The 22,500-nt window shown below is 38.9% G+C and overlaps 1 protein-coding gene across 1 annotated transcript in view; it reads left to right on the top strand.

Moving 5' to 3' along the window:
* Positions 1-22,500, top strand: part of POLA1 (DNA polymerase alpha 1, catalytic subunit) — a 313,094-nt gene that overhangs the window by 207,185 nt on the left and 83,409 nt on the right. The gene's annotated exons all lie outside the window — the stretch shown is intronic.

Here is a 22,500-nt window from a genome sequence, read left to right as displayed (position 1 = left end):
ATGCATTTCCGCTGCTTCAAGGAAGGGTGCCGAATGGTGCAGGCCCTCTGTGCTGTCCTTCATTGTTCCTGCATTTACCTTCCTACTTCTATGCAATGTAGTGCAAAGCTTGTTTGTTGGCAGTCCTGAAGGCTTTGCAGAGGTACTGAATGGTAGAAACTGAGATTTCCAAATCCTCCTAGGTTTTAGGGCAGCACTCTTTAACTGTGAAATAGGATTTTGGAGTCTAAAATCTTTCTTATATCCTTGATAATTTTTATATTATTTCTTCCTTCAGACATAACCTTGATATGGGCTATGTCTCCTTAGAATGCCAAGCAGAGATCATTTTATGCTTTGAGGTCATAGTTATAAATAATGTCACGTATCACATACTCCAAATTCATTCAGAAATTTAGTGAGCACCTACTCTGGACCAACACTGATACAGCCAGTAACGTATACAGCAGGAATAAAAAACTAAGTGGCTGTCCTCATGGAACTTACATTCCAGTGTAGGGAGACAGATAATAAATAATAATTATATGACATGGCAGGTGATGACAAAGTATTGTGGAGAAGAATTCAGCTGTGTGAGTAAGAAAGGGACTGGCACAAGTAGGGGTTGCTAATTTATGTAGGTTATCTAGGGAAGTTCTCCTTAAAACAGTAATAGTAAGCAAAGGCCAAAGGGATGTGAAACAGTGGGCATTGCAGATATAAAGAGGAAGGGCATGTATAAGGGGCCTGGAAGAGCTAGTATAAAGGGCCTAAGATAGGAGGGTGCTTGGCATATTTAAAGGATAGGAAAAGGGCCAGTGTAGCAAGAGAAAAGGGAAGGATGGGGAGGCCAAAAGAGGTAAGATGAGAGAGTTTGGGCAGAGGGTGGAGACAGACTGTGAAGGGCCATGTAAGCCATTGTAAGGACTTTAGTATATATGCTAGGGGAAATGGGTGGCTATTTGGGAATTCTCTGCAGAAGAGTGCATGATCTGACTAAGTTGGCTGCTTTGACTGCTGTAATTTAGGCAAAATATGTTGATGGTAGCTTGGCCCAAGGAATAGAAGGGAATTTGTGGTTAGATTCTTGATGCATTTTAAAGCTAAAACTGATAGGATTTGCTACTCCAATCCTTCTTCCCCTGTGACATTATATAGAAGGAAATGGAGGAGGGATTCCTTCTTACAGGCTAATAATTCTCAATTGAATTCTAATGTATTTAATTATTCACCTAAAAGTAACATCTTGCCTGTGGACCCCATATAGCATAGCAGTATCCGTACTCTTAACAGACTTTAGGGGAAAAAAGTGAGTTGTGTTTGACTTTCAGCTCACAGTCTAGCCAATGAGGCAAAATTACAGAACCAGAGAAACCCCTCTGCACGCGCACGCATGCACACACACACACACACCCCTGTACATGTATGTACAGATCCCTGAAAGTCATGAGAATCACAGCTGGAATGAGCCATTGTCTCAGATGGGTGTGTGTTCATATGCAGGTGTGTTGAAGGGGTGGTGGGAAGTAATTAACAACTGCTGTACTAATTTTTAGTGTAAACATGTACATAAGTAGTTAGAGGAGATGATAAGAGAAGATTGCATAGAAAAGGTGAGATGTAAACTAAGACTGGTAGGATCAGTAGGATATAAATAGGTGAAGTTGAGGAGGCAGGAAGACATTCTTGTCAGTCCCTTCTCTGTGCTTCTGCTTAGAAGGTAGAGGATTTGGTGCCTTCTGCTCTTTCTCTACACAATCTATTTAGAAGATGCTCCAGTATTACGAAAACAGCCTTAGGAGGCTGTATGGCCTTAGAAACAGGAAAGTAAAGTTGAATCTTTAGAGCAAACTATTCTATCATGTGACTGTTAGACTCCAGTTTAGTGATGTCAGACTATGCCTTTCTTTTTGGATCGTTATAGGTTAAAGGAAAATCTTCTAGGGCAAATCTTGAAATTAAGAAAATATTGAGAGTATGCTCCATATTCTGTTCCTTGTTTGTATCCTTATGCCTTGTCCTTCCACCAGTCTTCCCTCTCCTCTTTCTTTACACTCACTGTCCTATAATGCAATGTATGTGTTCCTAAAAATTACTAAGCTATGGAAAATCACATAATGACAACCACACAGTTTATGGAAAATCAGAAAGGTTAGGGCAACACACAAAAAACTTCATCAGTGACACATGAAAAAGGATATAGGAACATAAATGAAAACAGTGACATAGTTTTACATATCTTCAGTAGCTAAGAAATATATAAATATTATGATAAATATGATACTTTACCCTGAAAAAGACCTAAAGTTTGCTTGTGAAAGTGGACTCAGAAGGATTGCAGCTGTGAGTCATGGTGACGTAGAGAATGGAAGGTTATCTGAAATTGGAAGGAAAGTTGTAACAAACACCAGATGTTGGTGAGTGTAGCACAGTGAACTGAGGTAACTGGTTGATGTTTGAGGTATTTGCGTGTGTGTGTTTTATATATTCCTGTATAGCTTGGGTGCAGTTTCCTGCATTCACCTAATATTTCTTTCAGACAAAATCATGCACGAGCAAACACGAAATTCATGTTATGTTCAAACTGTTCCGTGATATATCAATGGCACTGGAATAAATTTTCATATTCAAAACAAGCACTGTAGCAGAACCCACTGTACCTCGTTTTGTCTTGATGATTAACCAGCACCTTAACTGTCTCCCTGCTTTATTGTTTTCTCTTCGTTCTCATAATGTACAAAGACACTCTTATTTTTAGAAAGACTGATTGGAACATCTGTCAACCAGGTAATTAAACTTATTGAATATTGTCTATCTCCAGGATCCTGGTCTGGGATGTGGGAAACAAAAAACATTTTGAAACAATGGGTTCTGCCTTTATACAGCTTGAATATGGGGAACTAAGCACAGACTTTTGAAGCAAAACAACAGTTCTTAAAATATAACAACATATAGAATTAATACATCAGTGCTGAAGAGATAGGGTAAAGTAGTTAGTAAGGTAAGGCTTCTTAGAATATAAAAATTTTGATCCAGATTGTAAACAAAGTTGTGAACATGGATTGGGGAAGTAGTCCCAGAAGATGAAAACCCTAGCATCAAATTCTACCAGCATTTCGGTTCCAGGTTAAGATGGAGTAAGAATAGTTCTTATTGTCTCCAGTCGAAAGCAACTGTAAAACCTGGACAGCATGCATGGAGCAGTTACATGAAGACTGAAAAGTAGACAGTAGCAGGTAGGTTAAAGATGAAGATCGGACTTCTTTTTTCTTTTTCTTTTTTTTTTTTTTTTTAGACAGGATCTTACTTTGTCATCAAGGCGGAGTGCAGTGGTATGATCAAGGCGCACTGTGGTCTCAATCTCCTGGGCTCCAGTGTTCCTCCTGCCTCAGCCTCCCAAGTAGCTGGGAGCATAGGCACTTGGCACCATGACTGGCTAGTTTTTTTTGTTGTGGTTTTTAGTAGAGATGAGGTCTTGCTATGTTGCCTAGGCTGATCTCATACTTCTGAACTCAAGCACACCTCGACCTCCCAAAGTGCTACGATTACAGACTTGAGCCACTGTGCCTACCAATGACCAGATTTCAAGTACCTTTAAACCAGCAGTAAATTTGCCATTTTGTCCACTGATATTCCCCTGCCTAAATGCAACACAGCATAAAACCAAGTGTGGGCACCAAGCTATAGACAGCGAGCTCCAGGAGAAGCAAGTAGTGGCAAAGGTAACACCCAGAGAATGTAGAAATCCCCATGGCTTTCTTTTGTTTTTTTTACAAGAGAGACTTTATAGACTCTCATGCATCAGTCTTCAAGTAACCTTATGGTGGCAACAGAAGCTGCAGTGAGAGTCAGCAGCAGCCAGAACTCCAAGGAAGGGAAATCTCTTCCCTGAATCCTCTCTTTCTCTTTCTTCCTATCCATTGGTCCTAATTGGAGTACAGTCACAAAAATACATGACAAGTTGAATAACTAAAGACACAGCTTTCTGACTGGAGGACTGAAAACAGTAGTTACCTGCAGGGAACTAGAAGGTACCAGGAAGATGACAGAGAAAGCCTTATGGAAACTGACCCTATAAAGTTGTTTATGAGTTGAGTGCAGTGACTCATGTCTGTAATCCCAGCACTTTGGGAGGCCAAGGCAGGAGGATCACTTGAGGTCAGGAGTTCGAGACCAGCCTGGCCAACATGGGAAAACCCTGTCTCTACTAAAAAGACAAGCATTAGCCAGCGTGCTGGCACGCACCTGTGATCCCAGCTACTTTGGATGCTGAGGCAGGAAAATCATTTGAAACCAGGAGGCAGAGGTTACAGTGAGCTGAGATCGTGCCACTGTACTCCAGCCTGGGCAACAGAGCAAGACTCTGTCTCAAAAATAAATAAATAAATAAATAAATAAATAAAAGTTTTTAATGAACTTCTGGGCCTATGGAAGGAAAGAAAGGGTCTAATCCTAATCAACATACCAAAGACATGGAGAACTGAAATAAAAACCACCACCCAGAACCCAGATTGACTACCTAATAGTGCACAGAGGAGACAGATCCAAAAAATTCCGCAAAAGTTTTGACAGCTGAACTGACACACTGGCAACACAGAAAGTGGATTGGAGCTTACAGCCCAAACTTAATGAAGTCAGTTGCCTGCTAAAATGAAAATACTAACAATTTTCATAGGATTGAAAGAAGACCCTGAGACTCATACTATTTAAAATGTCCAGGATATAATTCTGTAAGAACCAGGAAAATCCTGTAAGAAGAACCAGGAAATTCACAGATTACTGGAGAGGGGGGCGGGAGGAGATGGAACACGAACCAAAAGATGCCAATGCTGAAATGACAATAATATTAGAATTATATGATAAAGACTTTAAGGCAGTTATTATCCATATGTTCCAACAAGTAATGGTGAACACTTTTTTTTTTTTTTTGAGACAGAGTTTCGCTCTTTCACGCAGGCTGGAGTGAAGTGGTGTGATCTCCACTCATGGCAACCTCCGTTCCCTGGGCTCAAGCGATTCTCCTGCCTCAGCCTCCCGAGTAGCTGGGATTATAGGCACTCGCCACCACACCCAGCTAATTTTTGTATTTTTAGTAGAGACAGGGTTTCGCCATGTTGGCCAGGCTGGTCTTGAACTCCTGACCTCAGATGATCCACCTGCCTAAGCCTCCCAAAGTGCTAGGATTACAGCATGAGCCACTGCGCCTGGCCAACACTTTTTTTTTTTTTTTTTTGAGACGGAGTCTTGCTCTGTCGCCCGGGCTGGAGTGCAGTGGCCGGATCTCAGCTCACTGCAAGCACCGCCTCCCGGGTTCACGCCATTCTCCCGCCTCAGCCTCCCGAGTAGCTGGGACTAGAGGCGCCCGCCACCGCGCCCGGCTAATTTTTTGTATTTTTAGTAGAGACGGGGTTTCACCGTGTTAGCCAGGATGGTCTCGATCTCCTGACCTCGTGATCCGCCCGTCTCGGCCTCCCAAAGTGCTGGGATTACAGGCTTGAGCCACCGCGCCCGGCAACACTTTTTAAATGAATGGAAAAATAGAAAATCTCAACAAAGAAATGTAACATGTAAATTATCAGGGAAATGCAAATGAAACCACGATAAGATAACACCTTACTGCTGCAAGAATGGCCATAATTTAAAAGTCAGAAAATAAATAGATGTTGGCATGGATGTGGTGAAAAGGGAACATTCTTACACTGCTGATGGGAATATACACTAGTATAACCTCCGTGGAAAACAGTATGGAGATTCCTTAAAGAACTAAAAGTATAATACCATTTGAACCAGCAATCCCACTGCTGGGTATCTACCCAGAGGAAAAGAAGTCATTATATGGAAGACACATGCACATGCTTGTTTATAGCACCACAATTTCCAATTGCAAAAATATGGAACCAACATAAATGCCCATGAACCAACGAGTAGATAAAGAAAATGTGGTATATATACACCGTGGAATACTACTCAACCATAAAACGGAATGAAATAGTGGCCTTTGTAGCAACTTGGATGGGACTGAAGGCCATTATTCTAAGCGAAGTAACTCAGGAATGGAAAATCAAGTATCTTATGTTCTCACTTATAAGTGGGTATGTTCCCACTTAAAAGGGGGAGCTAAACTATGAGGATGCAAAGGCATAAGAATGATACAATGGACTTTGGAGACTTGGGGGGAAGGATGGAGGGGGTGAGGAATAAAAGACTATACATTGGGTACAGTTTACAATGCTTCGGTGACAGGTGCATCATAATCTCAGAAATTACCACTAAAGAACTTATCCTTGTAACCAAAAACCACCTGTACCCCCAAAAACTATTGAAATAATTTTTCTTTTTAACTCACAGAGTGGTTGGAAACCCTCATAATGGTCCCCACCCTCCTGGGGGAAAAAAAAATAGAAGATGCAAGGAAGAGTCAAATGGATATATTAGAAACAAAAAATATAATTACCAAAGCAAAAAACTCAGTGGGCTCAATCACAGAATGGAGACGACAGGAGAAAGAGTAGATGAGCTTGAAGATAGATCAGTAGAAATTATCCAGTGTAGACCAGGCATGGTTCCTCATACCTGTAAATCCCAGCACTTTGGGAGGCCAAGCCGGACAGTTCACTTGAGGCCAGGAGTTCAAGACCAGCCTGGACAACATGGTGAAACCTCATCTCTACTAGAAATTTTTTTAAAACTTAGGTGGGCGTGGTGGTACTTGCTTGTCACCCAGCTACTCAGGAGGCTGAGGCACGAGAATTGTTTAAACCCAGGAGTCGGAGGTTGCAGTGAGCCAAGATCATGCCATTGCATTCCAGCCTGTTAAAGAGAATAAAAGAAATTATCCAGTATACAGAAGAGAGGGGAAAAGATTGAGAGGGGGAAAAAAGAACAGAGCCTCAGGGACCTGCAGAACAATAACAAAAATCTAACACTCATGTCATTGGAATACCAAAGAAGGAAGGACCATAGGGCCAAAAAATTATTTTAAGAAATAATATTTGAAGCTTCCTGAGTTGGGCAGAAAACATGAATTTACAGATTTAAAAAGCTCAGAACCCCAAACAGGATAAAATAAATTTATTCCCAGGTAAACCATAATCAAATTGTTTAAAACAAAAAATTCTGAAAGCCAGAGAAAAATGACATATACAAGAAAAAATGATTTAAATGATGATATATTTCTCATCAGAAACCATGGAGGCCAGAGGAAGTGGAACATTTTGGAAGTGTTTTAACAATTATCAACACAAATTTCTATATCCAGCAAAAAATACTCTTTAGGAGTAAAAGTGAAAGAAAGACATTCTCAGATGAGTAGGATAGTTCATTGCCAGCCGACCAGCTCTGAGAATTGCTAAAGGAAGTTATTCAGAGAGAGGGGAAATGAATACTGGAGGAAACTTGGAACATCATGGATGATGGAAGAGCAACAAAAATGGGAAGTATAATAGACTATTTTTCTCCTCTTGAATTTGTTGAAATATGTTTTACAGTTGAAAACAGAAATTACAGCATTGTCTGATGAGGTTTTCAATGTACATAGATGTAATATAGAGACAACTACAGCATAAAGAGAGAGGGAAATGGGGTCTATATGTGTTTTTGCCTTCCACTTGAAGTGGTAAAATTTTAATTCTAAGTATGTACATTGACACTAATGTATAGACTATATAAAGAGATGTCAAAATCCAATAATAGCTAAAGTATAATAAAATTTGCAATGTTCACATAACTAAGAAGAGAGCAGGAAATGGGAAAGAGGAAGGAATAAACAGAAAATAAATAATAAAATGGTAGCCCCAAAATGATTTTTTTAAATGATGCAACTCTAAGCTGCTTTCAAGAAATTCACTTTAAAGTAGAAGAATATTGGTGCATTAAAAGTAGAAAATGGCAAAAGACATACCATGCAAACACTAATCAAAAGGAAATTAGAGTGGATATATTAGTAGCAGAAAATTAGACTTCAGGTTAAAGAAAATGATTAGAGCTAAAGAGGAATACTACATAATGACAAAAGAGCTAAGTCACCAAGAACAACGAATAATTCTAATTGCATATGCACCTAACAACAGAGGTCCAGAATACCTGAAGCAAAAATTGGCAGAAAGGAAAGGAGAAATAGATAATCCACAATTATACTTGGCAAGCGTAACACTACTCTCTGAACATTTGATAGAAATGCTGGACATAAAATCAGGGATATAGAAGAACTGACAACTTAATCTGATTAATATTTATAAAACATGCTATCCAACAGTAACACCATCCACATTCTTTTCAAGTGTACATGGAACATTCAACAAGAGACCATATTCTGGGTTATAAAACCTTAATGAATTTTTAAAAATTGAAATCACACAAATTATATTCTTGAACCATATTGGAATTAAATTTTAGAAATCAAAAGAGCAATGACAGGAAAGTCTTCAAGTACTTGGAAATTAAATAGCACACTTCTCAATAATCTGTGGGTCAAAGGAGGTATTAAGGAAAATTTGAAAATATTTTGAACTGGGTGAAAATGAAAATATCAGACAGTGAAAAACACAATATATACTGTGATGTGTACTGTAACACAAAGTAGGTCAGTTACCGATGCTCATTTATTCATCATGAATACACAAAATCAGTAAAAAACTCAAATAACAAGTTTTAAGATATTGATATATTCACCCAGTTGATAAAAATCAGCCAGTTAATTTGACAGATAAGTATTAAATAATCAGGCTGTTAGAATCAGATGAATAAAGGAGAAAGTAAAAGCCTGAACAAAGTAGGATGATGCAGCTAAAGCAATGCTTAGAGGAAAATTGATAGTATTAAATGTTTATATGAGGAGAAAAGAAAGATCTCAAGTAAATACCCTGAGTTTGCACCTTAAAAAATAGAAAAAGAAGAGTAAAAGCCAAAGCAAGCCGAGGGAAGGAAATGGTAAAGATAAGACCAGAAAGCAATGAAATTGAACACAGGAAAATAGAGAAAATCAATGAAACTAAAATTTGTACTTGGAAAGATCAATAAAATTGATAAGCCTCTAGCAAGACTGACAAAGATAAAAAGAAGATACAAATCAGCACTATCCAGAATTCTAGGCCCCCATGAACTTCTTTTAAAAATAATAAGGGAATACTCCACATATTTGACAATTTAAACATAATGGATCAATTCCTTGAAAACCATAAACCCTAAAACTCATCCAAGATGGAACAGATAACCTCAATAGTCCAATATTATGTCTATTAAATAAATTGTATTTATAGTTAAGAAGAAAGCAAAAAAGGAGAACGTTGGAGGAATCAATACATAGCTTTAATACTTACTACAAAGCTACAGTAATCAAGACTGTGGAGTTGGCAAAATAATAGGCACGAAGACCAATAGAAGAGAATAGAGAGAATAGACTCTCACAAGTGTGGCCATTTGATTTTTGGCAAACATGCAAAAGCAATTTAATGGAGAAAGGATAGTCCTTTCAACAAGTGGTGATGGAAAGAGTGGATATCCATATGCAGAAAAAAATGAACCTTGACCTAAAGCTCATCCTGATACAAAAATTAGCTCTAAATATATCATAGGTCTAAATGTAAAACTATAAAACTTAAGAAGTAATACATAAGAGAAAATCTTTTTGCCTAACCTAGGGTTAGGCAAAGCGTTCTTAGACATGGGACTAAAATGATCCATAAAAGAAAAATGTTGATCACCTGGACTTCATCAAAATTAAAAACCTTTGATCTGCAAAAGACACTATTAAGGCAATGACCTCCACAGATTGGGAGAAAATGTTTTCAAATTACATATCTAACAAAGGTCCTGTATCCAGTGTATATAAAGAACTATCAAAACAGTAAAACAAGCAATCCAATTTAAAAATAAACAAAAGACTTGAATGGATTCTTCACCATAGGAAATATAAGGATGACAAACATGTGAAAAGATGTTTAACATCACTAGCATCAGGGAGATGCAAATTAAAACCTTGACAAAGGCTGGGTACAATGGCTCACATCTGTAACCCCAACACTTTAGGAGGTTGAGGCTGCAGTGAGCAGTGACTGTGCCACTGCACTCCAGCCTGGGTGACAGAGTGAGACGCTGCCTCAAAAATTAAAAAATAAATAATAATAAAACTGTGAACAAGATATGGTTCCACACCTATTAGAATGGCTAAAATACAAAATACTGACAATACCAAAAGCTGGTGAGGATGCAAAATAACAGGCACCCTCATACGTTGCTGGTGGGAATGTAAAGTGGTATCACCACCCCAGAAAAGGTTAACACTTGCTTATAAAGAGTAATAATAAACACTTAACATATGACCCAGCATATTTATTTACCCTAGAGAAGTGTATTTACCCTAGAGAAGTACAAACTTATGTTCATACAAATACCTGAATTCATACATGAATGTTTATAGTAGCTGAATTCGTAAGAGCCTGAAACTGGAAACAACTATAAAGAAACTGTGGTACTTTCATACCCTGGAATATTGCTCAGCAATATAAAGGAAGGTACTACTGATACACCCAACAACTTGGATGAATAGCAGAGGCATTATGCTGAGTGAAAGAAGCCAAGACTCAAGGCTACATTCTGTATGATTCCATTTCTTGAAAATAAACTATAATGATGTAGAGAACAGAAGAGTGGTTGTCATGGGTTAGAGAATGGTGTGACTGCAAAGGGGCAGCATGAGGGGTTGTTTGAAGCATGGTGGGACAATTCTTCAGCCTGATTGTGGTGTGTTACGTGTGTTTAAAAAGTCATGGCAAGGCCAGGTGCGGTGGCTCACGCCTGTAATCCCAGCACTTTGGGAGGCCGAGGTGGGCAGATCACCTGAGGTCAAGAGTTCAAGACCATCTGGCCAACATGGTGAAAACCCCGCTCTCTAATTAAAACATAAAATTGGGCTGCATATGGGAGAACTGTAATCCCAGCTACTCGGGAGGCTGAGGCAGGAGACACTTAAACTCACCCAGGAGGCGGAGGTTGTGAGGGAGCTGGAAGATCGGCCAAGCAGCCCAGCCTGGGGCAAAGAGCAAAACTCTGTCTCAAAAAAAAAAAAAAAAAAGAACAGTTATATAAGCCGGGCGGGTGGGCTCTGGGCTAACTCCCTGTTATCTCAACATTTTGGGAGGCCGAGGCAGGCGGATTCGCCAAGGTCAGGAGTTCAAGACCAGCCTGGGAGGCTGAGGCAGGAGAATCACTTGAACCCAGGAGGCAGAGGTTGCAGTGAGCCAAGATCGCACCATTGCACTCCAGCCTGGGTGACAAGAGCGAAACTCCATCTCAAAAATAATAACTTTTTTTAAAAAAGTCATGGTATTGGAGCCAGGTAATACCTAGTATGTGCCTTTAATCTCAGCTACTCTAGCTGAGATATAAAGACGCTGACTAGCCTGGGCAACATAGTGAGACCCTGTCTCAAAAAAAAAAAAATTGTAGAACTGTACCCCACCAGTTTTACTATGCAATAATTTTTTAAGTAAGATTTTTTTAATAGAATTTCTGTGGCCTGATAAGATATAATTCTGCTTCAAGAACTTCTGTGAATGTCCAACATTGAGATCATCAGAAGGTAATTCCCAAAACTGCCACACTGAAGACAAGGCACACCTAAATAAATGTCACTGGGAGTCCCTACTAAACTTTTTGGCCGGGAATCCATACCAAGGAACAAGTATCCAACTATGAGAAAGGAACAAAACATTCATGTTCTCTTTGCTAAAAGCACATTTGTGAAAGTAAAACATCTCCCCCGCCACCTTCTGCAGAAAAAAAAAAAAAAAAAAAGGAAAGTCATTCCTAAAAATTGATAGAATAGATTTGGACATCAGAGTGTCAGGCCACTCATGCAAGTTCTAGCCCTTCAAATAAGAATGTAAAGCCTTAAAAATATGACAGCATTTTGAATAGGAAAATCTGGATTTGTGAAGCAAAGTGTGTTTTGACAACAGTAGTTCCACATTCTTTTATGCAACATAGACATCGATTTGTTTAAAGTTATCATTATTGGCCGGGCGCGGTGGCTCAAGCTTGTAATCCCAGCACTTTGGGAGGCCCAGACGGGCGAATCACGAGGTCAGGAGATCGAGACCATCCTGGCTAACATGGTGAAACCCCGTCTCTACTAAAAAAATACAAAAAACTAGCCGGGCGAGGCGGCAGGCGCCTATAGTCCCAGCTACTCGGGAGGCTGAGGCAGGAGAATGGCCTGAACCCGGGAGGCGGAGCTTGCAGTGAGCGGAGATCCGGCCACTGCACTCCAGCCTGGGCGACAGAGCGAGACTCCGTCTCAAAAAATAAATAAATAAATAAATAAATATAGTTATCATTATTTTATTTATCCAGGGGGAGCATAGATAGCATCATAGGGAAAAACAGACTCTATCCTGATTTGTTTTCTCTTTATTTCACTACAGCCAGCATTCTGGAACCCCTTTCAACCATCCCTTCCTATGGGTTAAGGGAGATGATTTAAAAACAAACAGACCACACAAAAAAAGAGCACAGTTTCTAAATTTTGTAATAATAATTGAAAATGTAAATTAGTTTCAATCAAGTTCCTTTTGTTCTCCTGGTTTAAAATTACTGGTTAAGGTTATTTTGCATTTACAAATGTTAAACAGTATATGTGAGCAAGGTGAAATAGATTACAGTGGAGTCATTGGCAGGTGGGACCTCCTACAGGCCTGCAGATGACTGAAGGCTCAAACTGCCTCCAATGGCTTCTGCTTAAGCCCCACCCACCTATTACAATTCTGAAGGGGAACAATATTCCAATAAAGATATTTTCTTTCCTATTATTTTATAATGGCTGTGATTGTATACCATTTCATATTAGGCTTAGCAAATTCACATACTCATCTTCACTTGATGATATATCAATTTTCTTCACAAAATTAACTGGCCGATGTTGAAGAGCCTAAAACTCTAGTTCCTAAATTCTTGATACACTTTGTGGAATTTTTTACTAGCATTAAAAAGTGTTTGAAGCTGCATTCTGTGGATGAGGCCCCAGGCCCTATCTAAAAACATTCCTGGAGTATTTCTATTTTTATTTGTTTTATATATGAGGTTGCTCTATAAAAGTTTATCTAAAAAAAGGGGTTATATTACTAAGAAAATATTGTGAACACCACTCACCTGGACAAATGAAATTCACAGATAATTAGAACTTCAGTTTTTAACCAGTCATCCCCACTTCCCATCCCTCTAAACTTTGAGTGTTGCTAACAGCAAAATTTGGCTGATTTCATGCTTTATTTGTCAACATTGGAATAGTGTTTATTGAATACCTTCTATGGGTCAGTACCATATTTCAGGGGATGTATTACTTTATCTTACTTTGCCTTTGGAAAAACTGCTGAGAAGTGAAGTGGCTAAGACAGAAAAGGGGAAGAATGAGGACATGGATTATCTGTCTCAGAGTAATTGAGTGCCACGGTGTGTACTGACTAATGTGCCAGACCTTCAAATGAGATAAATGGGCAGTAAAAAATGATTTCAGAGAAACAGACCTGCTAGAGCTCAAATTGAGGCACTTCTGTTATAGTCATAGAAAATTACGGGACAATTAGAGCCAAGAGGATTGCAGAAGAAACAAAACACTTTAATGTTAATACAGACTGCCAAGGAATCAGATAAGATACTGGCATAACATAGGCTTGGGAGTTCCTATGTTGTTGATCCTTGAACCTTCTGTTCAAATCCCAGATAGTGGGCGATAGATAGGTAAGACAGGAAATTTACAGTGGAATGGCATCTGAATATGTTGAGGCTGGAATGAGGCCTATCACAAGCACCTGAGAACTTATTTTTTTTTTTGAAACGGAGTCTCGCTGTGTCGCTCAGGCTGGAGTGCAGTGGCACGATCTTGGTTCACTGCAACCTTCGCCTCCAGGTTCAAGTGATTCTCCTGCCTCAGCCTCCAAGTAGCTGAGATTACAGATTTGCACTACTACACCCGGCTAATTTTTGTATTATTAGTAGACAAGGTTTCACCATGTTGGCCAGGCTGGTCTCGAACTCCTGACCTCAGGTGATCCACCTGCCTCAGCCTCCCAAAGTGCTGGGATTACAGGCATGAGCCACCACGCCTGGCCACTGAGAACAATTTTTAAAAGAGGACAGAGAACATCAATGGGATATATTATCACAGGACTTCCCATACTTTGAGACCTAGACTGGGAAGATGTATAGCATGGGCAGGTTTTTTGTTTTGTTTTTCTGATTTTTCCAAACAATTTTTTGAGTTGCAAAAGCTTAAGATAAAAATTACAGGAACTGAGTGTTTCCTTTCTTTAGGTGAAAGTAGTGAGAGAGAACACATTCATGGCTATGCATTTTATTCCAAGGAAGATGCATTAGCCAATTTGTTTTTTGTATTTTTTAAATACTTCTCTGTAGAATAGTTTTGTTTTCTATTGCGTGTAGAAAGCAGCCTAGGTAAGCTTTCAATGGGAAAGACCAGATCTTGTATACAAGCAAACCTAGTTTCTAATTAAACAAGTTTCTAACACTTTAATTTCTAACATGAAAAGGCAGGCTGGACATGGTGGATCACTTGAAGTCAGGAGTTCGAGACCAGCCTGGCCAACATGATGAAACCCCGTCTCTACTAAAAATGGAAAAATTAGCTGGACATGGTGGTGCATGCCTGTAATCCCAGCTACTCGGGAAGCTGAGGCAGGAGAATTGCTTGAACCTAGGAGGTGAAGGTTGCAGTGAGCTGAGATTGCGCCACTGCACTCCAGCCTGGGTGACAGAGTGAGACTCCATCTGAAAAGAAAAAAAAAAAAGGCAAAAAGCAGCCAAGTCATTTTTTTTGTTGGCTCTATTTTTGCAGTGCCATTATCGTCCTGGCAAATTGGAAGAATTTAGACAAGGAATTAGTGAATTACACATGCATGTATGTTAATACCCTTTATTTTATTGCTTTTTCTTTGGTTTTTGAAATTTAATTTGCTGATATTTGAAACTATACCTACAATTACTTGTTACTGAATAACTACTTATTCACAATATCATGGAGGAAAGTCACAAGACCTCTACCATGATTCAGTAACTAAATTATGTTAATAGCTATCCGAAATTTCCTAAAGAAAGTCCAAACCAATGGACTCCACTAAATGATCTCTTAGAGAATTACTGCTTATCTCTCATTATGATGGCTAGTTAAGATAGAGAGTCTGTGTCCTCAGAGCCTAGCAGCCATATTTAGGGGTGGGCTGTATGAATGTATTTCATTGACTGAGCTGGCTAGAACAGGATAATGGCCAAATGTAGTCTGACCAGTAGAACTGAACATTGACAAAAATTAAGTCTGAATGAAATAGGAGGACATAGTTAATATGAATTGAGGGCTTACCATGTGCCAGATAGTAGACTTTTGCCAAACACTTTATATGTATTGTCTTACTTAATCCTTACAACATTCTGATGGGTATTTTACAGCTGGGTAAACCAAGGCTTCGAGAGATTAAATGACCAGAATTTGAAGCAGTCTGTCCAACTCTAGAAGCCACACAATTAACTACTATTTTATATCTGTTGTTATCATTATATTATCAGTATGCCTGTTATCATTAATGTGAGACCAAATGATACCAAAAAGCAGAGTTTGAGGATAGTGAGCAAAGCGCTCTCCAAAATCTGCCTCTACACTTTCCGTTAAAGAATAACTGATACACACCCCACCCACCACCACCGAAAAAAAAAAGCACACCATTTGTTGAATATTCCTAAGCATCATTTTTGAAAATTTTATTGTTACATATGTGAGTCTCTGCTGTTCTATGAAACTATTAGTCACTAAAACTACATTCGTGGCTACATTTGTTTCATAGTAGCTTATAAGGGATATAACCTCATTATAGACTGACAAACAGTCTAGAACAAAGCAAAGACAGTAGAGATACATTAAAGGTTTGTTGTAGCCAAATTTGACCCCACCCCCCCAAAAGATTTAAAGCAAACATATATCAGCTACTATGTTTCAGGCACTGTTCCAAGCATTTTCTCTATTTAAACTCATTTAATGTGCACCATAATCCTATGAGGCACTGTTGTTATTCCTGTTTTACAGATGAGGAAACAGTGGTTAGATGCTGTCTTTATCTACTTCACATTATTTTGTATTTTTACATGTAGTAGTTTAAAATACCTTGACTTTACTTAGCACCTTTCTTCTAAAGAACTTATTCTGCTAGCCTCCTGATTCTCTCTATGCCAGATTAAGTTCTTACAAGTGTCTGCTTATCTCAGGAAACTTCCCAAAGACAAATGTTCATAGCTAATAAATAGTTACAGTACTCACTGCCATTTACTTAGCGCTAATTTTATGCCAGATACTCTACTGTTTCCTATACATTATCTCATTCAATCTTCTTGACCGTGTCTTGAGGTCATGTCTCCCCTTCCCCCGCCCCCCCCACCTCCCCGCCATTTACAAATGAGAGGTTACTTGGCCCCTCTGAGCCTCAGTTTTTTCATTTGTAAAACTGAAAAAGCCTCATGATGTTCTGTTAGGAATTTCTAAAGCCAAATGAACACTTATTCAAGTATATACATAGACTGTGGAACATAAATTTTACTTCTAGGAACTCAAATTTTGACGTTTTTCTTTTTTATAATTTCAATTTTTATTTTAAGTTCTGGGGTACATGTACAGGATATGCAAGTTTGTTACATAGGTGAATGTATGCCATGGTGGTTTGCTGCACCTATCAACCTAGGTATTAAGCCCAACACGCATTACTATTTTCCTAATGCTCTCCCTCCCCATTTTTTTAAAATTTTATTTATTTATTTATTTTTTGAGACAGAGTCTCACTCTGTCGCCTGGGCTGGAGTACAGTGTCACGATCTCAGCTCACTACAATCTCCACCTCCCAGATTCAACTGATTCTCCTGCCTCAGCCTCCCGAGTAGCTGGAACTACAGGTGTGTGTCAGCACGTCCGGCTAATTTTTGTATTTTTAGTAGAGATGGGGTTTCACTGTGTTGGCCGAGATGGTCTCAGATGCCTGACCTCAGATGATCCTCCCACCTTGGCCTCCCAAAGTGCTGGGATTACAGGCATGAACCACTGAGCCCGGCCATCTCCCCCACAAATTTTGACATCTTTTTAATCAAAGGTGCCATTTCTAAAGGTGCTTCTTGGAATGAAGAACAAGAATTATGAAATTAAGTCGACACAGTTAGATATTGGGTCCCTAGCACAACAATGGTACACATTGGAAAACTTGTCTATTTGGCTTGGTCATTTTCTCATTGCAGCCTTTGCCTCTAGCCCCCAGGCCCGTGGCCTTTTTTGTGGCCCTGTGCTTCAGCCACTTTGACCTATAGTGAACTATACCCTGAATGTGACATCATTGTAACCTGTGTGAAGGAGGTACCAGGTGCATATGAATGGACTGTCTCTGGCAAGTATGTCAGGTTGAAAACTGGCCACAAAAGAACTGATTAACACAGAATGACATAGTTGAAAATGCATCAATGAGAAGTGGCATAATAAAAAGATCAAGGGGCTTGGACACTGAAAACCTGGCATCAAGTGTTAGCTCTGCCACTTACTGGCTGCATGACCTAAGGCAAGCCCAGTAACCTCTTTGAGTCTCAACTTTCTTATCTGTAAAATGAGAATAATCAGAATAGGTAGCTCACATATTGAGGATCAAATGGGAGAAACTATAATGCAAAGGAGAGTGCTCTGAAAACTAGAAAATGTCAAATTGACATTAATCTATCGTGCTAAACTTCATTAAGCCCCTCCTTTAGCATATTGTGATTTAATCCATATATAGCATGCATATATGGACTTTATTTTATCTTGCTCAATCCTAGACCAGCATTTCATGCCAAGAAGTGAGATGATGTTTGGAAATAAAAATATGCAGCCTTCTCGATTCTAGCTATGAATAATCATTCTAATTTTGACTACCAGTTTTTCTAAGAGGTTTCAAACAAACCATAGCTACCCCATTTACTGACCAGATCTAGTATTATAAACAGATGACTTCACTTTGATGAACTTTGTAAAATAAAGCAAATAATCCCAGTTTCTCCTGACCTCACAGAGTTGTTTTGAGGATCGAATGCTTTGAAAAATATCACATGCTATGCAAGTGCAAGGGTTGTGAATTTTTTTTTATTGTTTAGCAGAGTAATTCATTTAGTTATTGAACAAGCATTTTGATAAAAATATTGTCAGGAATAAAAAAATGAATAGGACCATCAAATACCTCTCAGTGTAGCATCGGAACTAAAACACACAAATTATTCTGTTAGAAAATGAAAGGTGATATATGCCATTAAAAATTATAGAAAGACAGTGGTTGACGTGAAGAGTGGGGTGTATAAATGGAAATATCCACATTTAACTGTGTCACAGTATTGGAGAAGATGTACCCACACCAGACTGTAAGCTTCTGCAATCTTTCAATGTTTTTCTCTTGTCCCCTGGTGTAGCCCTAGCAGCTAGAACAGTGCCTTGGCATGTAGTAGATTCTCAGTATGTTAGATGAATGAATACTTGTCTTTCTGATGAGTACGGGTGGCTCATGCTATGAGAGTAGGCTAACTTTAACTTATCCTACGTTTTCATATGAAGCGGAACTTCTTCTGAGATGTCACCTAACCCAGAAAGCACCTTAACATTCAGATCAAATTAAAAGGTTAAGTTTTCATCCTGATGTTACTCCAATGTGTTTATAGTAGCCTTGTATATTTATTTTAGTCACTGTTGATATTTGTTTATCACAGCACCAAGGGACCAGTTATTAAGATATTTGAAAGCTGACCAAACATTCCAGATGTCAGTTTTGCCTTTTTGTGTGTGTGTGTGTGTGGATGGAGGTGGAATGGGAAATTAATAGAGAATTTTTATTTTAACAAGATAATGTGCCAGGGAAGAGGGACAAGTGGCTTTTTTTGGCCAATAAGAAGACAAAGTCACGTTGCAGTTTTTCATCCAGTTTAGATCTGAAAAGAAATCCTAGAAATTACTGAATCCAAGAAAACCCCCGCTTTTTTTGAGACAGGATCTCTTTGTGTCACCCACATTGGAGTACAGTGGCATGAACATAGCTCACTGCAGCCTCGAATTCCTGGACTCAAGGAGGTCCTCCTGCCTCAGCCTCCCAAGTAGCTGGGACTACAGACATGCACTATCATACCCAACTAGTTTATTTTTATTTTTTTGTAGAGAGAGAGTCTCGCTATGTAGCCCAGGCTGGTCCCAAACTCTTGGCCTCAAACGACCTCGCACGTCAGCCTCCCAAAGCCCTACAGTTACAGGCGTAAGCCACTGTTCCTGGCCCCATTTTTTCCAAATAAGATTTCATGCAGAATTCCCATCTATAAAACAGAAAAATATTTTTTCAATATAGATGTCTATTTTCACTTTGTTTTTTACAAGTCTGTCAGTGAGAACACCAGTTAATATATTGGGGTCTTAAAGGTCTTAAAAGTTGGCATGTAGTACATGTGAGTGAACCTTTAAAATTTTTTAATGAATATATACTTTAATAAATGAAGAAGCCCCTGAGGCCCACAAATAGTACATATTTGAACAACACTAATCTAGCCCTACCCATTCATACCATAGATAGGGAGTTCGAAGCTAATCTATAGAACCTCATTCTACCACTACATTTTACTTCGTGATGTGGTACTATTAACAAATCTGAACTTGGCCGACTGTCTCAGCACTTCGAGGTTTTAAGGGTGTCTCCAGCTTAAGCATCCATAAACATTTCTAGACCATCTTAAAGTTCCAGTGGAATCCAAGGGTATGACTTACAAACCTTGATTTTTATGTTATTGTTTCTTCTGGTTTGAAATTTATATTTAAATTTTCATTGAGGTATTGATACATGCTTACATGTAAGAGAGGACAAATTCAATCTTTTTTTGACATTAGGTTAACCTAGAAATAATGACATTAAGCAAACCTTTTGTAGGGAGGGCAGTAAATTCAAGATAGAGTCCTAGAATTGTCCTCAGTCCCAGTGAGGACCCCATGGCCAATATTTGGCTATTTCAACATCTGCAGTGTTGAAGCCAGCCGTGTCTCCTCAGATGGAAATTGCCATGTGCAGAACGACTTGATAGAAAATGGTGTACATTCTACATTCTATATAATCTTCTAACAGCAGAATGCGACCAGTGGCACTTCCCCTAAAAAAAATAAATTACCCGAAATTTGCAGCACATTCATATTCAATTTCATCACAGCAGATGCTCATTAGTATGTTGTTATTAATTGGTATTCACTTTAGGTTTTGTTTAAAATGAAGATAATAATTAGGTTTTAATTACTGCATCATTCGTGGGGGGGTTGTCTGTGGGGAGAGGGAAAGAGTGAAATGCCTCTTAAAGCACTGAAATATTTCCTGATGCTTATTCAGCAACGTGTGTTGCCAAAGACTTTGAAAAATAACTTCATCTTTACAAAAAAAAGGATTCTGAAATGAAGAAATTACTGTGTGTTTTTTAAGCCCATCGTTATCAAGAACTTGCCGTAAATTGTCTACTTGATGGACATACTGAATCAGATGATAATGTGCACCACCATTCTTTCTAATCAAATTACCAAAAAGACTTCTTGGAAAAGTAACCCTCACAAGCGGCTGATTAATGAAGTGGTGGCAATGTTTTGTATTAGAACTAATTGAAGTAATCCAAATAAGTTATTTCTGTAGCCTATGGAAATAATTTCCTTTGCAAAGAAGTACAGTGGAGTTGGCAAACCAGTATTTTATTTTTTCACCCTCTGTTGTTCCACATTTGCAAAATAGCTAAGTTAACATAGATATTGCAAATAAAATGGCGAGAAAACTAAGTAATTGAGTGGCAGGGAAAACAAGAAAGTTTATTTCAACCTTTTCATAATCGAGATAAATAATTTACATAAAGCCTAAAGGTATATGGAAATTGAGCAATACTGGAATTCAAAGGCGTATCTTTAGTAAAATGCTGTAGAAATAGCAGTTTTGAATGTATTCATTTAAAAGAGACATTCATGTTCAAGAATTTAGACATGTTCCTTAGACAAAACTTTCTGGAGAACCTATGGCTGGCATGGCATTGTGTTGGATGCACAAATCAAACCCTCTAGAAGCTTATAGTCTAATTGGGAAATGTATAGGATCTATCACATATCCACTGTGTACTTGGTAGCAGTCATGGTGCTAGGTGCTTTTTGTATGGTATCTTGTTATTTTAACAACATTCCCAAGATACGTTAGTCTTGTTTTACAGATGGAGAAATCGAGGTGTGAATATGTTAAACAGTTTGTCTACCTCCCAAGCCTTTAGTGGTAGAGCTAAATTTCAAGCCAGATTCAGTCTGACCCCAAAGCCTATGGTCTTTCTGCTATTCCAGTCTTCCATGGGGAGATACACATAGGACACATCAGAAATCAATTCAAAGGGCTAGTGTTGTATCATTAAGCAATATGTCGAGGCTAAATGAGAGGTGTGAGACAGATTTTCCGAATCTCTTCCACAAATATTCGTTGAGGGCTGGGTACATGCCAGGCTGTGTCCTAGGTACTAGCATTGCAGAGGGGAATACCTGTAGTCTCTGCCCACAGCAGCTCACATCCTAGGAGGCTCAAGGGGTGATAAAACCAGTAAGGACTACTTGGGGTGGGAGCTCTGGGTCAGAGGGTGTAGTGAGCCATGTGGACACAGGAGAGAGGTGGAAAGTAAACAGAATTATAGAGGGACAAAAGGCTTCATGAAGATGATGATGACTGTGGGGTCTGATGAGGTGGATAGGAACTGACTGAATCTTTAATCAAGACCAGAATGATAGACCTGAATGGGGTGGAATTGCTTGAGCAAGGGTGCGGAGGAAGGAAGGATACATTTCCTGACTGTAGCAGGGGATGGTGATAAGGGTGGCATGGGTATATGGCCAGGCTGGCAGTTGAGGGGCATATAGAAAACTTGTGAGAGTGAACCTGAAGGGTTGGAACTTCATCCTGTGTGTGATGAGGGTGCTAGTAGGAATTTTTCAGCAAAGACTATCCTAAGCTGGTTTTCATTTCTAGACATGTACCTCATGATCTCTGTCAGTGCTAGTGAGGTTTAGAGCTCTGAATCTGCTATATGATATGATACCTAGATTTAACTGTATCTTCACCATTTGCAAAGTAATGCGGTTTAATACACCTTCATTATATTTTACAGTTATAGTGAGTGCTGGATTATCTATGCTTCTACTAGAACAGTGGTGTTTACTTTGGGGGTACGTTTTGGGTTTTTTGGCAGCTGATTTTCCTTCATTATTTGATATTTTTCAGGCTTCACCAAAATGAATTTTACATCAATGAGAATGTACCAGTTGATGATGCAAGGAGGCAGGCCTTGCATTGCATGTTCTGGGTTGTATGAGGGTGATAACTTGAGATTAAGATTTTGCTGTGGATAATCTCTAAGGTCATGAGTCCAACTCTTCATACCTCAAGGAATTTTTTTTTTTTTTTTTTTTTTTTTTTTTTTTTTTTTTTT

Source organism: Papio anubis, chromosome X (assembly GCF_008728515.1).
Source record: "Papio anubis isolate 15944 chromosome X, Panubis1.0, whole genome shotgun sequence".
In the NCBI taxonomy this organism is placed as follows: domain Eukaryota; kingdom Metazoa; phylum Chordata; class Mammalia; order Primates; family Cercopithecidae; genus Papio; species Papio anubis.
This window is presented reverse-complemented; position numbering and strand designations above follow the sequence as displayed.